Source organism: Petaurus breviceps, unplaced genomic scaffold (genome assembly GCF_028583685.1).
Source record: "Petaurus breviceps papuanus isolate PSGF00001 unplaced genomic scaffold, PetGlider_PUasm1.0 454, whole genome shotgun sequence".
Classification (NCBI taxonomy): Eukaryota; Metazoa; Chordata; class Mammalia; order Diprotodontia; family Petauridae; genus Petaurus; species Petaurus breviceps.
Window position 1 is genome coordinate 2,744,746 of NW_027186342.1, and position 14,126 is coordinate 2,758,871.

At 47.5% G+C, this 14,126-nt stretch overlaps 1 long non-coding RNA gene across 1 annotated transcript in view; it reads right to left on the minus strand.

Annotated features, from left to right (window-relative positions):
* LOC138171667 (uncharacterized) overlaps positions 1-14,126 on the minus strand; it is a 132,963-nt gene that overhangs the window by 117,311 nt on the left and 1,526 nt on the right. Inside the window, exon 2 of the long non-coding RNA XR_011170934.1 lies at positions 8,090-8,208. This is a non-coding gene — a long non-coding RNA (uncharacterized lncRNA). The remainder of the gene's footprint in view (positions 1-8,089; positions 8,209-14,126) is intronic.

Here is a 14,126-nt window from a genome sequence, read left to right on the forward strand (position 1 = left end):
GACAAGGACGCCGGAATGGCAGAGCAGGCAGCAAAGAGGGGGAGGAGAAGAGGCGGCGGAAGAAGGCAAGCCGAGCCCAGCCCAGCCCAGGGCTGGGAGCGGGCCCATAAAAGCCTCACCAGCGAGCAAGCGAGCGGGGAAATTGCCGCCAGAATCGCTGAGCTCCGCAAAACGCCGCCCGCCAGCCCGCCCCGCCGCCCGCGCCCAATTTCCACTCTCATCGCGGCGCGGGCTGGTTATGCATTTAAATGTTATTTAATTGGGTTGCGGAGGAGCTGGGGGCCAGAGCGGCGGCCCCGCCGCCCGAGCTGCTTACCTCCGAAAATCTGTTCTTCCTACTCAAAAATTGCAAGCTTCCCCAGCCTCCCCCCGCCTTCTCTCCCGATCTGAACCTGGCTCGGGACCGAGCAGGTGACCCTCCTGCGAGGGGACACACAGCACAGGGCCACTGAGAAGGGCTGTGCTCCCCCAAGACAATGGAAGCACAGGGCTTGAATCAGGCCTGCGGTGGATATGGACACACACACACACACACACACACAATGCCTCCAAGTGCACATCTTCCTATGCGGCAAATATCAACTCGGGGCAAAAAAAAATCCAGGGATCAAACTTGGACCTGATGAAAAGATGCCCAGGGGAAAGCAAAAGGCAAAATATGAACGAAGGCCCGAATGAATGCATGCATGCCTGCACAGAGACACTATCACACTCACACAAAGTCTAGCTTCCACAAACCAAGGGACCTCACTGTAGAATGACCAACTGCCCCCAAAGCTGTGCCAATGGATGAAATCCATTCCACCCCTTCTCTGGACTATCGTTTCTTTGTTGTCCCCTTACCCCCAACACCTCACTTCCTTAAGAGTCAGGGAATTTATAAAATCGCCTGAGATGCTCTCCTAGTCTCACCCTTCAAGAATCTGGGCTCCAAAGGTAGAAAAAAAAAAGGGCTGAGGAAAGATGGCCTCCTAGCCATCATCTCCACCTTCCATGAAGATTTCATTTCACTGAAGCTAATGACCTAGCTCTCCCTGGTGAGACATCAAGAAAGAGTAGAAAGAATGGACTTGAGAATCAGGAAGAAGTGAGTTCAGATTCCTGTCTCTGACACTTCTCTAGCTGCGTGACCCTGGGCAGGTCACTTCACCTGTCTGACCCTGAATTTTCTCAACTTATGGCTGTTGTGAGGCTTAGCCGAGAAAATGTATGCAAAGAGACTGAAATTTTAAAACCCGTATAAATTTTGGTTATGGTGACCTGGGCAAGCCACTTAATCTCCTTGAGTAGCTGTACAGTAAGGAGTAAAGTAGGGGTCTCAGAGGGCCCTTCCAGCTCTAGACCCATGAACTGAAAACTGGAAAATGAGAAATGGGCCACAAAACTATAGCTGGAAGGACTGAAGACAGACAGAAAGGACTTCTTAAAGGCACATGACTAGGACTTCTATTGCAAGGTCTCTCTGGAAAAGTAAGAGTACCTCCCTGAGAGCAGCAGGGTCCTTTCTGTATGTTGAAGGAGAGGGGCTATCCTGTTGCATATAAGGCAGACAGAATGACCTCTAGAGGAATCTTTTCCCCCCCAGACACCCCCCAAGCAGGTGAAAGGAAATTGCTGGACTCAAATGATCAGGATCAAGCTGCTTCAATTAATGAAAATGGAAATTGCTAGGAGAGTTGGCAGAGGCTCTGGGGTGAGGAATGGGGCTGTTCTGGGCTCCCTGCCACCCCAGCTGCCAAGGCTGACGTGGAGACAGGGGACTGATGTCAGAAACTGAGGATCCTTGAGATGGGAATGGAAACACATGGAAGGATGGAGGGGAATGATCCCATCCAAAAACCCCCTACAAAACATGACAGTCTCTGGGAATGAGGGAAAGAAGGGACAGGAGGGGAAATAAGGGAAAGGAGAAATTGTTTTTCTCCAAATCAGACCTGATTCTCTCTGGATACAGTTGCCCTTCACCCAGCCGAGATTGACAGGGTCAGGAAAGTGTCTAAGTCTCAAAGAGATGCCCCCTAATTAAGCAATTTCCCCTTAAGCCACCTATCCCCATGTTTTCTAACCCCCATCTAATCTCAGCCTCTCCTACTGCAGATGGAGCTTTTCAGGGCCTCAGGTGGGGATAGAAAACAGCTGGTTTCCATCCTCTTTAAAAAGTACCCTTAGAGACAAAGATCGTTATTCAGTCACTACCATTGCCATCACCCCATTCCCTACCTTCAGCCTTCTCAGCTCCAGCTGTGTCTCAGGCTAGGTTTCCAAACTGTCAAAAGTATTTCTGATCTAACATTGGACACCCCCAGTCTGATCCCACCCTGACCACAGTCTCCCTTTCAAAGCCCCAGAAGTTAAAAGGACACTATTCAATATAGTAAAGGCATGCCTAAGCCACCTCCTGTCTTCCAGAAGTCAGTCACCTCCCTTCTCTAGAGGCTAGACACCTCTTTTGTCCTAGGAAAGGGAGAGCCTTAAGACCAAGAGATAGGATTCTGGGGTTCAGTGATTTCCCCAGCCACCTTCTGGGCTAGATTTTGCCAGCCTTCTCCACTCTGGACAGCTTCCTCTCTACTGCTTTTTCCCTCTCTCAGATCTCCACCTGCCTGCTTAGAGTTCGGTAAGAAGAACAACAAATATCCTTTGAAAGGCACTGTCACAGTTTGGGAAAGGGGGAGGACTCAGGCAGGAAGCAGCCAAGAAAAGGGACTAGAACAGGAAATGCAGGGCTATACCCTGTCTTCCCTGAAAACCAACCTGCTTCCCCAAGGGAAAAAATAAGGAAGGAGCTTCCCTATGAACTGAGAAAGGACCTCAGAAGCCATCCGTCCTTAGATAGAATCATGATGACTTGGATGACTAGTTCTAAAAGGAACCCAAGAGACACATGTCATCCAGCCCCAACTCCCTAAGAGATCTGTAGAAATGAAATAACTTACCCAAGGTCACACACCTAGTATAACCCAGCAACACCAAGACTCGAAGATAGCTCCTCTGACTCAAAAGTCCACAGCTGTGGCTACTGTACCCCACTACCTCAGCCTCACCTCTCAGGGAGAGGGAGGGGTGTCCCATTGCCATTAACCCTTCGACCCAAGCTGTAAATCACTGCCACTGTTCAAAGGTAACAACCCCTTGGGAGTGGAGGGAGAATCAACATTCACATTAATGGAGGGTGGCATTGATCATCCAGAACTCACTTCCATTTGACTTTAGAATTCAACCTAGAGGGTTATTTTTATTGCACCTTCACATTCTTCATTCTGTTTGGTTCGGGGGCTTATCATAATGGGCCCAATGCACTTGAGCTAAGATAGCCCTTGAACATGCTTGTAGGGGAAGGAGGGATTCTACTCTACTGGTAGATGACCCAAAGATGGAGAATTAAGAGGTGGCTTCCTATGGTGAAGGAGAGGCCTAGAACACCAGGTCAGATTTCCTGCCATGCTGGACTAGAATGAGCTCACCGTGTTAAGAAGCCTTCTCTCCAAAGCATGAAGCAAAGGGCTGTCCTTGGCTGGAGAACTCAAATATGTTAGGCATTGTAAGGCTCATCCTCCATGAAGGAGACCCCACCCTCAGTATGTCAGGGTCCTGAAGAAAACAGGAACTCCCATATCTGTGCCTGGTTGGGGGTTCTACCCTGTCCTGTCTAAAGACATTAAGGAGGGGGAACCAGAAATATCAGAAACCTCTTAATATGCCTCTTGATGTTTGGGGCCAACATGGGTCTGGATTTATAAACAAGCTTAGGACCCACATGGGATACCCCCAAGGAAGTGATGGTAGGGACTGCTTTAAGGGAGAAAAGCCTGGAATCTGTAACCCCCAGATGTAAAGCCCTTATGCTAAATCCAGGAAGGAGGCAAGAAGGCCATCCCACCCCCAATAGGACTTCTCATTAACCATTTTATTCACCCAACACTCCCTTCCTTGCCCACTCCCCTCCCATGTCTTTGGTATACTCTGCTAGTTCTGGTGGCATTATATGAATTCTCAAATGGTTGTGTGCCTATCTCCAACCCACCCCTCTGATAGCTGTTTATCTGTTTGTTTTTCCAGAAAGTGTTTTTGTTGGCATTCAAAGACTTTCATGGTCTGGTCCTAACATCCCTAGCTACTTTTAAAAATCTATCATTACCCACCAACCCACTTCCCCCCAAGGAGAAATCTTCTCTTATAAGAACTATGTATAGTCAAGGCCTCCAGCCAAAAAAAAAATCCAAGACATTGGCCATATCTGAGGATGTGCATCTAGATCTATACTTCTAGGCCATCAACTCTACTGAGAGAGGAAAGCTAGGGGGCTATTCTTTAATCATCCACTATTCCCCATCTCCCGCTTTACATTCCAATGAAAGAGTCTAAACTGAGCTTAATAGATATATCAACAAGTACAAACATTTCAATATAAGAAGGACTGTATATGAAACTATGAACTTGGATAATGTTCCGTAGGGTTTGTGGGAGGTTTTTTGGTTGTTTTTTTTTTTAAATAACTCAAACTTAACACGATAATCCCAACATTACCCTGCCCTTGTGTCCCCTTCAGGACCTCTACTCTCTTGTTTCTACTTTTAGTTCTCTGACCACCGATACACGAAAGATATTTTCGTCAGCCTCCAATTTCTGAATTCACTCCAGTCCAATTAGTCTACTGAACTTCCCAAGCTCTGTATGCCACGTCTGAGCCCCCAAGCCTGGAATGCACTTCACCGCAGCTTTTTAAGGGGCTCATGCCCTCATTTCTGTCAAAGCTTAGTGCACCCACATAGAGCTCATCAAACAAGGTCATCTATGTAAATCGATTTATCTTTAGCTATTGTCATTATCTGTATCCTGCCCAGATGCTAGGACCCTCCTCCACCCCCAAACTACTCAAGTATCTATTTTGTATTTACTTAAATATCCTTTGATATCTCTTGGCCCAAGAGAGTGGAAGCTAGGGAACGGGCTGTCTCCTTAGTCTTCATAGCCCAGCACTTAGCACCATAGTAGGTGGTCCATAAATGCTCTTTGAATGAATGAATTTCAATAAGCATTCAAGTGCCTATGTATAAGAGTTATCATGCTAGGTGCTAGGGATAGAAAGGGTGAGAGCCGAAGGTCCTGGTCTGTCATTGGTGTGAACTTGGGCAAGTTATTCAATCTCTTTTGGCCTCAGTTTCCCCATCTGTAAAATACTTTATTTTGGGTTGGATCTGATTGTCTGTAAGGTCCCTCCTAGCTCTAAATTTGTGATCCTAGGAACTATTATGATGACTCCTAAAGGTAGTCCTGAGAGCAGTGGGTAAAGATTGCAAAAAAAAGAAAGAAAGAAAAATGAGACTTGATGTAAAGAAAAATTGTTTAACTATGAGGGCTATCCCAAAGTGGAATTGGCTGCCTGGAGGAATGGTTCCTCCTCCTCCCCCTTCCTTCTTCTCCTCCCCCTCCTCCTTCTTTTCCTCTTCCTTCTTCTTCTAAAGGCTGGATAACCTCATTTGTTGGGACTGTTGTAGGGAGGATGCTTTTTCAGGTTTGGGTTGGACCAGGGTCCCTTTTGACCCTGAAATCCTGTGCGTTCACACAGTTTCTCAATTCACAATGACTGAATTGGATGAGATGCTTCTGAAGTCCCTTTCAGCTCTTAAAGGAGCCTACTGTGTTTGGAGCATAGATTGTACTTGTCATCCTTCCTTGACCCCCTCTACCCCTTCAAATTCTAATCAATTTACTGACCCTTACTACCTGGTCTTTTTTTTTTAATATGTTCATTACTTAACAAATTGTGACTTACAGACTGGGAGACATAGAGTGGTATGGTGAGAGAAAAACACTAGCCTGGGAGTGAGGAGACAGGTTCTGGTACTATCTCTGCCAGCTAATTAGCTGTGTAAAGTAGACAAGTAACTTCTCTAGAACTTGGGTCCCTCTAACTACAACCTCCCATATGATTCCTCTCTCTCTGAACACAGACTCAGAACTGCGGGGCTGGGAGTAACCCTTAGTCCCAAATATTTACTTTGTAAATGAGGAAGCTGAATCCTAGAAAGGTCAAGTGACTTGCCCAAGGTCACATAGCTAGTTGGTAGCAAGGCATGGGCTAGATCCCTGATCTCCCAATTTCTGGGCTGGCGGTCCTAGAACCCTGATCTCCCATTTCCTGGGTTGGTGGTTGTTTTACTTGGGTCCATTGTACATTTGGCCTTTCATATAGCAGGGATGGGCTCCTTGAGGATGGGCGACATGACTTATTCACCGCTGGATCTTCTATGATAGACAGAACCATATTCTATGTAGCAAATACTCAATACATAATGACCCATTGACTGGACTCTCTTCTTCTCTGGTATCTACTTTGTATAGGGCTCAGAACATGGAGGAGCTCACATCTCTCATTCATACAACTGACAGCAGACAGGATCAAAGAGGGAATAGGAAACCCAAGTGTAGATGGGAGCAGGGGGTGGGGGTGGGGAGCTTGTGTGCAGCAGGCGCCAATAACCCTTTCAGAATTGAAGGAGGTCAGTACCAGAGGATGGAAGCTCCGACTTGGTCTGTTTTGGCGTGCATGTGCACACACAAACACAAACACACACACACACACACACACACACTCACACCTCATAGCAGCTATAAGAACTGCCCAGGGCCCAGCTTGCTTTCCCAGCCCTCACTGGTGGGGACCCCAACTGGCTACTCAGAAGAGCTGAGAATCAAGTTAGCAGGAGACACTTGGCTGGAATCCATCCATCACCCGTTCCGACAGTGCCCCGGAGTACCAGACAAACAACTGGACAGGCACTTAACAGGGACATTACAGCTTCAGGAAGGTGATTAAGCAGAGAGCTATTTACACCCTCCCTCCCATACCTCAAGCACGCTGAAATCCTTCAGCTGAGGCAAATGAGAAAGGATGCAGCTAAAGGGGCTTAGGGATCAATGCATCCAACAGGCAGATCACAGGTTAGCTGTGCTTTTCCAGAGGTTATCAGGTCCATCCCCCCCACCCCTGGGAAGGGTTGCTTTTTTTATTGTAACTACAAGTATGAATAAGAAGGTACTACCTACTCTAAATGATCTTCAGAAATAAGGAGAAATGCATTCCCCCATTGGGAGTGTATTTCAATATCTCCCACCTTAAAGAATCAGGAAATACACCCCAACTCTAGCTTTGATCTCTCTTTTTGCAATGATACTCATCTTTCAAATCCAAATACTGAAAAGGGCCAAACCCAAAGGAGATGATTTGAGCATTCAGTTCTCTATAGATAGGCTTAGCTTTCAGTTGGGACTTTTCCCTGAGAGCAGTAAGCTTATCCTCTGAAGGTGCCAACATCACTTGCTCAAATTGCTGTCAGCCAGACCAGGCCCCCAGACAGGACAAGACAGGGTGGAGAGGGAGGCCACCTGGGAAAGTGTCTATTTCCTGGCAATTCCATGTAAAGTTTGGGTACCACACCAAAGAATTCAAAGGGAGAGGGGAGGCAGGGCAGTGAGGCTCCAAAGAGGGGGTGAGTCTAATGTTATGACTACAACAGCAAGGAAAAAGAAGAGTTCAGCGTGTGAAAGTCAACATTCTCCAGTTCCCCAGGAAAGATCTTGTCAGGAAATTATATATACAAATAGCACCTTGGTACACACATGTCCAGTCCAGCAGGATAAGACATGAGCCAAATAGCACTGCATTCCTCCCCACTCCCAGCAAAGGGCACAATTTGGATGCCTACTTCAACTGTTAAACAGAAGCTGAATCAGCCCGGCTCCTTCAGCCATTCCTTGGCCACAGCCTCCCATTTCAGTTGGGTTGTGGGCTTTGGGGTAAAGGCTATAGCTACCTGCTCCTCAGGCACCTTGCCTGCCAGTGTACCCTGTAGACTAGATGCCACTCCACCAACCTCTATGCCAGCTGAACACTCAGTAGCTGTATTTCATGTCACAATCTCCTAGGAGCTGCTCCTGCAACTTGACTGGGACCCCACCAAATGTGAGGTTTCAACTACCAAGGGCCAAGAAGTGATCAGGGCATCAGTGGTGGACAGAGAAGGGTCAGGGAAGGTCCCAGCTTGCCCACGAAGAGCAGAGAAGCCCCAAAGCAGGCACCACTCACCTCCAGCTGGGGGCATTCCAGTCCTGGGACCCCATGTTTTAGGTGTGCCTGGGTAGGGCTCATGTTATCTCCCCAGTGCCCAGATAGTGCCAGACCACACAGACCTGTCTAAATGGCACCTGTGGGAAGGAAACAGATTCATGAGAATGCCAAGGATAGACAGAACACCTAGGTTTCAGTATACTTGCTCCTTTTCATTTTATGCACATACCAAGAATTCAACCTCCAATCTCAGACTTCTGTCCATACAGCTGGAGATTTGGGGAATAGGGTGCCTAGGTCCTAAGCTGGCACTTCCTCCCAGCTCCCACTGAGGATTAGGGCCTCAAGACACCTCCCACTAACTTTTACAACAGGGCACAAGGAATGCAAATCTCTAAGAGTTTCAAGGTCCTCAGCCTTCGTGAAGGCACTGAGGATATACAGCTGAACAAAAGAATGGTGGAATGACGGGCAGAGACAGCCAGGATTTGGGGTGGGGAGGAGGGTGTAAAGGATGGTGAGCTAGAAATCATCACTCTGAGCCTCCTCCTAGTCCCCAAAACTCTGGCCATCATACCCATCTAATAATCACCTAGCTGGGGTCAATCAAAAAAACTGTGCCTCCTACCCTTACCCACCCCCCCCCCTCCTGCCCCCCCCCCCCCTTACCTCCTGCACCCCCACCCCCTACCTGTATTCCCCACCCCCCTCAGTGATCCCTGACCATTCACTCATCCCAGGAGCTGCCTGAAACCCAGCTATCCTGAGATCCTCATTCCAGCACCTACCAATGTGGTTCTGAATCTGGGGCCTGTGAACTTTGCTTTTCAAAAAATATTTTCATAATTGTATTTCACTTATGTCAATCCAGTCAGATCAGTGCCTATCATATAATTGGTTTCCTTTGTGATCCTATGTGCCTTTTTTTATGCATTTGATAACATAATTCTGAGAAAGGCTTCATAGGCTTCACCAGATCATGGCCAAAAGGGGTCCAAGACACACACAAAAGGTTAAGAACTCAGGTTTAATTCAAACAACCCAGCAATGTAAACATCCATGCCCTTTTCCGCTCCTTTTCCACCTAAGAACCTAATTTTCCTAATCAACATCACCATTCTTCCCTTATTGGGGGGTCTTCTTTATCTTTTTGAAAAGAATTGGGGGCGAATGGCCCCCAGGTGGGGCAAAGAGACAAAAAAAAGTCTTCCTTCTTCCTCTCTACTCTTTTCTAGACCCAGCCTGGATGGGAGTGGGAGAGAAATCAAAAGACAGGGGTGGGGTTAGAAGGGCTAGGCAGTGGCGGAAGGAAGGGCTCCCGGAGGCAATTAGTGGACATCACAGAGGGGAAATGGAACCATCGTTAATGGGCTTGGCTAACGACCGGCAGTGAAGGCAAGAGTGTCTGAGCAACCACAGGAGCCAGCAAGGGGTAGGGGAGTAGAGGGACCCCACAGCTACACACATGTTCACACGCCCCACCCCATGCATCCATCCCTACATGCACACACACACACACACACACACACACACACACACACTCTTTTCCCATACAACCTCAGCATCCTGATAACAAATGCCTTCCCCTCCACTCCCTCCCACTCAGATTCCTCACCCCAGTCTGGGCCATCCTGACTACTCCTCCCATGTTCAAACCCAAGAAGAGCCTAGCTTTGGGGCCTTGATGGTATCTAGGGACAGCATTGGTCCAACTCTGAATTCTATCTCACTTTTTGTCCTGGGCCAGTCTAGAAGGGAAGGGGGAAAGCTTTCAGGAGTAGCAGATTTTTTGGAGGCCCCAACAGGAGGCTTGATGTCATCTGAGGGAGGGGGAGAGAGAGGTCCCCAAATCACTCCTGAAACATAGCTAGGGGCAAAGCCCAGATGGCAGCAGTCTTCTGCTTCCTCATCCTAAAGGGGGTGAGTTAGATAGGGGAACAGAACCAGTACAGCCTAACTTTGCCCCATTATCCTTAGCCAAGAAGATCTCTCCACTTCAGCTGCCTTTCTTTTCAACGTTCCATAAGAAGACTCTAGAACTTCCCAGGGCCTCTCCATCTTACCAGTCTTTTCTCAAGTTAAATCCTAAGTTACCCTGCAATAGAAAAGATCTCTTTCTGGCAGTTCCTATGGAAATTGGAGGAGGTAGAATCTTCCCACATCATCCCTAGCCAAATCCTCTTTTCGGCCGACTATCCTTTCATTCTAAATTCTAGGAAATGTATGTATGCATCCTAGAAACCATGATGGGAAAGAGCTCAGATCTAGGAGAACCTGAGTCCAATCCCACCCCTTGGTAACCTCCCCTGCTTCTGGGCCCCATCTCTTGGCATTTAGAATTTCTCTTAGCTTCTTGCTTTGAGGCAATGATATACAGTATCAATCGTGCTGGACCTAAGAATCTGGGTGATCTGGGTTCAAATTACAGCTCTGCCACTACCAGATGTGTGACTTTGGACAAGTCACTTCACCAATCTGACAATTCTCAATTTCCTCATCTGTAAAATGGGGACAGCAGTACACTCCTGACCCAATTCACAGGGTTGTTTTGAATAAAGCCCTGTGTAAGCTATTCGTTTTTCATGCCTCTAGTATAATCTTTCCATGCCCACAGTAAGCTCTCTGAGGGCAGAGACCATGTTCTATATCTCTGTATCTCAGCACAGTACCTAGCATGAAGTCTGTGCTCAACAAAAAATTGCTTTGGATTTGCCCAGATCTTCCATTCCCTTCTCTGCTCAGCTCTGTCCTCTTCCTTCCTTAACCTATTCAGTATTTCCTTCTGTTCCAAACCTTTTTTCTGATTTGGTCTATTCTGACCGTCCTTCTCTGAGTTGTGAGTCCCCACAGCACACACACATTGTTTGTATTGTATTCCAGATGCTCACTTCTCTGTCTCTGTCTGAGGATTGGGTGTATGGTCCGAGAATTTCCCAAGGGCAAAGACTGGGCAGTCCTCTTCCTCCTTCTGCAGCTCTCTTTGGTGCCCAGGGGAGGCTAACGCTTAGGACTGATTGACAGAGGGCCCAGCCTGATCTATCTCACTCAGCTGCTGCCTTGTTCTCTGACTCTAGCTGGGATCAGCAGGAGAAAGAGGGGGAGGAGAGAAGAGGGAAGGAAATCACAGCCCAGACATAAGACAATCCCATCCCCTGGCTACTTTCGGAGGGAAAGTTTAACTGATCTAGCCAGGTGGCTCTCCTACACCAAATGGACCACTGCACACTGAGGAGGGGTTGGGGTGGCACTCAGATATCCTCGGGGGACCTGCCTCCCTTATCCCCTGCCCAGCTTCAGAATTATGGGATTGGTCACCCTGACTATGATTTTTAATGATGCCTGAGCACAACTGGGACTCTCTCTCAATCACCAGAAGGCTAGAATGGAAACATGGGGGAAGAAGGTAACAGTGGTGGGTATAGAGGGATAAGGGCCATTATTTTTAATGACTCCACCATGAAGCTTGATGTCAAGCGCTGGAAGCTGGGAGTCAAGTGGTCTGGATTCTATATGTTTAAGCAAGTCATAGCCTGGCTGTGGTAAGGATAAACCTAGTCGACAGATATGAAAGCATCTAGGAGTAAAATTGATACATAAATACAAAAGAGGGATATTACTCCATTCACTCCAGCTAATCTCTCCCCCCACTCCAGAGCTGGAAGCAGGGAAGCCCACCCCATCTTTCTTTCTCTTTTCCCCTCCTGGCTATACAATGAACCTCCATCTCTCCCTCTGCCATAGGGAGCCTCGCATCACCCTTTTAGATCCCAGCGGTGGCAGGCTGCTTCTGGGGGGCATCTTTGCTATCTGCCTCAGAAGCTGAGCTCTCCTATGTAGTTTGTCTTTCGAAGTTAGAATGTGAGCTCCTTGTGAACAGGAACTGTTTGCTTTTTCTATCTATATTACCAGGGCTTAGCCCAGTGTTCGACACAATCTAAATGTGCTTTTTCAGTCATTCATTCCACAGGAAAGACTGCCCTCCGTTGCAGAAGGGTTAAGTGCAGTGTAGATAGAGGAAATGCCCTCCCAAGTTTCTGTGGTAATTAGGGTCTCATGTCAAAGAATACAAATGGACTCAGACCCAGCAGCACGCTGATGTCTACTGTGTATCTAAAAGGGAAAACATTAGCTGAAATGCATATACAGTTTTACACTCTACAAAGCACTTTCTTCCTAACGACCCTGGGAGGTAGGGAATTCAGGTATTGCTGCCCCCATTTTACAGATGAGGAAACGGCAGCCCAGAGAGGTAATATTTCAGTGACTTACCTCCACAGACAGTAAATAGCAAAAGAGGGACCCAAGCCCAGGGCTCCTGACTTCAAGTGCAAGGCCTCCCTCCTTTCATTGTACAACACTGTCTCTGCAGAGATGGTGGGGAGGCATTCTGGGACCAGGCAGAAGAAGGAAATAGAGCTAGTTGTTATTGTTCACTCATATATGACTCTTTGGGACCCCATTTGAGGTCCTCTTGGCAAAGATATTGGAGTGGTTTGCCATTTCTTTCTCCGGTCAATTTTACAGATGAGGAAACTGAGGCAAACTGGATTAAGTGACTTGCCAAGGATCACACAACTAGTAAGTGTCTGAGACTGGATTTGAACTCTGGAAGAGAAGTCTTCCTGACTCTAGGCCTGTTGTTCTATCCCTAAGCATCAAATTCTGTGGCTCAAAGGGAGCTGTGGAGGTCCCCTTGACCATACCCCTCCCTCCCTGCCCTTGAGCTGCACTGAAAGTATCCCAGACCAAATGACCAAGCTACAAAGCAAGATCTTGCTATTTCTGCTTCCCTAACAGCTTTCCTTTATGTCCCCTTGTGTCTGCTTACACAGCTATCACTCCAGGTCAGGACATCATCACCTCTCGCCTGGATTATTACTTCAACCTCCTAAATGGCCTCTTTGACCCTAGTCTCTCCCTAATCCCATCCATCCTCCACAAAGACAGTAGTCACTTTCCTGAAGTGTACCCCTGACCATATCAACATTATACCCCACCCCCTCCCCATTCAATAAACTCTATCACCATCAGGATCAAATATAACCTCATCTGTTGGTACTTAAAGCTCTTGGCTACCTGGCCTCATCTTTCCAATCTTATGACAGATCACTCCCTTCCATGTACTCCAGTTGGGCCAAACTGGCCATCTTGGTGTTCCTCATGTGACACTCCGTTCCTTTGTACTAGCTGTTCTACACCTGAAATGCAACCCCTCTTCAACTTTACCTCTTGATAGACACAATTTCCTTCTGAACTCAGTCCCTAGACATCTTCAATTCAACAAAATCCAAAACTGAACTCAGTATCTTTACTAGAGAGGGGCTTACCTTCCTCAATTCCCAGCTTCCCTGTTACTGTGGAGGGTACCACCACCCTCCCAGTCACCCAGTCTTCTTAGAAATCTCTCCTCTCCTCTCTCTCTCTCTCCTCTCCTCTCCGCCTCCCCCCCCCCAATATGCTGCCAAATACTATTGATTTGACCTTAGCAACCTCATCACTTCATGCTTGGACTACTACAATAGCCTTCTGATTGCTCTCTCTACCCCAAGTCTCTTCCCACTCTAGTTCATCCTTCATTCAAACTGCAAAAGTGATCGTCCTAAAGTTCAGGTCTAATCATGTCACCATCAGACCACCTCCTCCTCTCCAACTCAATAACCTCCAGTATCTCCTACCACCTCCAGGATCAATCATAAAACCTGTTTGGCTTTCAAAGCTCTTCAGAGTTTCCCCTCCCAGTTTTCTTCCACTTTAAAACCAGCCCTTTGGTTTTGCAGTTCGTTAAATAAGAATTTTCATTGCCTATCTACCGTGTCAGGAACGCTCTTCCTCTTCATCTCTGACTCCTGGCTTCCTTCAAGTCCCATCCTATGCAGGAAGCCTTTCCCGACCCTCCTGAACGCCAACGTCTTCCTCCATTGGTCACCTCCGACGTTTCCCTTATGTAGCTTGTTTGCACATAGCTGTTTGCGCGGTGTCTTCCCTGTGTGCACATAGCTGTTTGCGCGGTGTCTTCCCTGTGTGCACATAGCTGTTTGCGCGGTGTCTTCCCTGT